The 3,685-nt window shown below is 41.7% G+C and overlaps 1 non-coding gene across 1 annotated transcript; it reads left to right on the plus strand.

Annotated features, from left to right (window-relative positions):
* The first annotated feature begins 581 nt into the window (after nt 1-581).
* Nucleotides 582-652, plus strand: trnae-cuc (transfer RNA glutamic acid (anticodon CUC)). The gene has a single exon. It is a non-coding gene; the product is annotated as a tRNA-Glu (tRNA).
* The last annotated feature ends 3,033 nt before the right edge of the window (nt 653-3,685 follow it).

The following is a 3,685-nucleotide window of genomic DNA, read 5'->3' on the forward strand; positions in this document are numbered from 1 at the left end:
GTTCACAACTTATTCTCAATGTCCAGGTGGCAGTTAGGAATGAGGCTACAAAATGGCAAACCCATGACATGAAAACCACATGGCATTACACCCTGCAAAATAGTGAAGCAGTTACAAAGTAGCGATGTAGATGTTCATTCAAGAATCAAATGACTGCCAGTCTGGAGCTTATTTCCACGTTAATCGCCGAGCTTGTCGGAGTGATTGTGGGACGATTGGCAATCACAAAGCACGTGCGCATCTCTCGTAGACATTAGAACGGGTGTGCAACATACGCCTTTTGTGGAATAAAAGATGCGTGCATGGAGATTTGTCCTTTCTTCTGGACTTTTCGGGAAAAAAAAACAAAAAAACAACAACTTCAAAAACAGCATGAGGAAAGTAAACAAAGAGAGATTCAGCAAGGAGTCGAACCTAGAATCTTCTGATCCATAGTCAGACGCGTTATCCTTTGCACCACGGGACCACAGACTGATATGGCTCGCGATCGCTCCAGACTTGTTGGTTTTCGACGTGACAGAGGCCAGAAATGCTGTCTGCTTATTCTCATGCTGCTATCAGGAGAGCATCCAAAACGCCCTTCCCTGGTGGTCAGTGGTTAGGATTCGGGGCTCTCACCGTCGTGGCCCGGGTTCGATTCCCGGTCAGGGAATGCTCTTTTGCCTTCCAACGGTGGACTGTGAAGCTCTGCTTTATGCTGAGAGAAACCCAGCCAAACAAATAAAAGGTGGGCAGTTTAAAAAAAGACCTCCTTCAAGCCGGAGTCGAACCAGCGACCTAAGAATTTCCAACACTTCTACCTACAGTCCTCCGCTCTACCAGCTGAGCTAAAGCTGGGGAACAAAAGTCTGCTTGGGGGGGGGGGAAGAAGGAGAAGAAGGGGGAAGGAAGGGGAAGGAGGAAAAAGAGAAAAATTGAGAAACAATGAAGTGAAATGGGAGTTAATATTAACTCTGCTGCCCGTCAGAAGCTACAGGACACATATATTACATTATTAGTTTGAGAAATATGTCCATAGATAACACTTTGCTGTAATATTGCATGGGGCGCTGTGGATCCAAAGGTTGCCGGTTCGATCCCCGACTGGAGCAGGCATCTCTAACCAAAAACTCTCACTGAAATATTACCAATCATTTAATTAATCACTTATTAATTGATACAAATAGGACAATGGCTTATTACGAATGTCATACAGTCAAATATATGTCCTTAGTGTACATAAGTGAACATACTTATGTAACAATGATATAGATAATAATTAACTTAATTTACATAGCAATGCAAGAAACATTTCTATCAATTAGTTGCACTAGCAGACACCTACACATGTATGTTTTGTTTTGACAAAAATATATAAAAAGTATTCATATGTATTGTTTGTATGTATGTATGTGTTTTACATTGCCTGAGAAAAAATACCCAATTCATTAATACTTTATATACTTCAATTAATAATTTTAAAATGAAAGGAATTAGAATTGAAAGTTTGTAATTGTTTTCTCTGAGTGACTGTTAAATAAATAAAGATAAAGGCCTTGCTGTTTAAATATATTACAAATTTATTACAAAACATACATCTTAATTATCTCTTTCTCTCGCTCTCTCACACTGTAAGCATATCACAGATACAAAGAAATTGAAGAATTATATATAAAATACAAATATAAAATAAATAAATAAATAAAATACAAAAAGTAATAAAAGTAGAAGATTCTGGTCAGCTGGTAAAAGTATACAAATAACAAAATCAACACACCTTGCAAGGCTCACACAAAAAACAGTAATATACAGTGTGTTACTTCTGTTATGTTGATTTTTTTAAATGCCTGTTATATGGGATGAATATTGAACAGTTACATCAACGAACTAATAGAACATGACTGAAGTATTTCCACTACACATCTACACAGTATGAGACAAAGACAAACCAATCTATTTCTTATCTGCCCTCTTCTTCCGCATCTCCTCCATCCACTGGTCAAGTGGAATACCAGCATTTTGGGGACAGTATATGTACCCATAATACTGGCTGTGGCCACTTTCTTTGTTCCGGGGCTGTTGGCACTGACTACATTTATTTTTGTCAACTTTCCGATTGTAAGGCCTCCGGGCAGGTGGTGGGGAGGAAAGGGGGACAGCAGGAGCAATCCGTTTGTATGCATTGACTTGTGGGGCCAAAAACACATACACAAATGGGCCACTGGCAGGGCTGGGGCTGGAAACAGTAGGCAAAGGGGCAGGGGTAGGTGGAGATGTCTGCTGAGGGAACAATTGCCTCTGAGCTGGCAACCTTGGGCAGGCAGACTGCAGAGAATGGGTGTGTTGGCCCGGAGCTGCAGTCTTCCTCTTGTCCACTGCTTGTCCTGCTGTACTTTGAGGCAAGTGGTAGTGATGTTGAGGTCCAGGCCGTGGTGGTGCAGCAGTGGGGCGTACCTGTATTGGTGGAAGAGGTACAGGAGCAACAGGAATGGAGGCAGGCAAGTTGACCCCTTGCAGCAGAATATTACATTCCTGCCTCTTCAGTCGCTTGTTGTGCCACTGAATAAGAGTTGTTTGATTAACATCAAACAACTGCAGAGTAGAGCTCTGCATGACTGCACCATTACCGAGGACCAGCTGTCTGATCTTGCTGTAGTCTCTGAGAATTAGAGTCCATCTAGTCAGTGCATATTTACCCTGTTTTTTTGGACTTTTATGGATGTCACAGAGTTTTACAAAAATGCACTCTACCAGACGACAGCAATCTGGCCACTGGGCAGGGGATCCTGTAGATCCTAGGACGCAACGTGTCATGCTCTCCACACCTGGCGTAAATTCAGGTTTCTTTTTAGAGCACCTGAAGCGTCCTGTTGTCAGACGCGACTGGTGCCGTGCAGAGTACGCCACACGCTGCTGGTCATATGGTAGAAGGTTCTGCCACAGAGCTATGACGGTACTGGCCTGCTGGGAGTTGAGTGTTTGTCCAGTTTCATTCCTCAGTCCCACCAATTACTGTGCCAGGCTGTCCACTCTGTCCATCCCTGGGATATTGCGCTCATCCACAGCCTGGCAAATATATGAATATATAAAAATAAAAACCGTATCACAGGCAGAAAAATAGCACATCTTTCACACTGTTTACATGTCACAAAAGACCTACCAGCTGTTGCTGTGGTGCTGCAGGAGTCATGGCAGGTGGCCCAGAGGGACCTGTAGTTGGAGTAGTGGCAAGAGAGGCCGAGACGATGGAAATGTAAGGAGGACCAGAGGCTAGGCTGGTGGGGACAGCTAATGGGCCAGAGGGTGCAGTGGTCTGCTCATTTGCAACCTGTTAAATGTAATAATAAAAAATAATACTAATGAAATAAACATCAAAATAATACAATTACAAGCAAGACAATAACACCACTAATCCAGCATGTCACAAAAGACTTGCCAGTTGTTGTTGTGGTGCTGCTGCAGGGGTGACGGGTGATGGCAGTGAAAAGGGACTGCATTGATTGCATTGTGTATTTTTTTGTGATTTGAAAATGTGTTTTTGAAAAGTGATATACAAATACATTTTCTAATTATTATTATACAGTAATGATGATGATTAATATTATTACACAATAATAATTATTATTATTATAGTACAATATAAGTCTAAATTATCCAGAGCAACTGGAAAGTCCACTGACACAGTATGATAAAAAAAAAAAAAAAA

Source organism: Sinocyclocheilus grahami, unplaced genomic scaffold (genome assembly GCF_001515645.1).
Source record: "Sinocyclocheilus grahami isolate Dianchi unplaced genomic scaffold, SAMN03320097.WGS_v1.1 scaffold2367.1, whole genome shotgun sequence".
NCBI classification, from domain to species: Eukaryota; Metazoa; Chordata; class Actinopteri; order Cypriniformes; family Cyprinidae; genus Sinocyclocheilus; species Sinocyclocheilus grahami.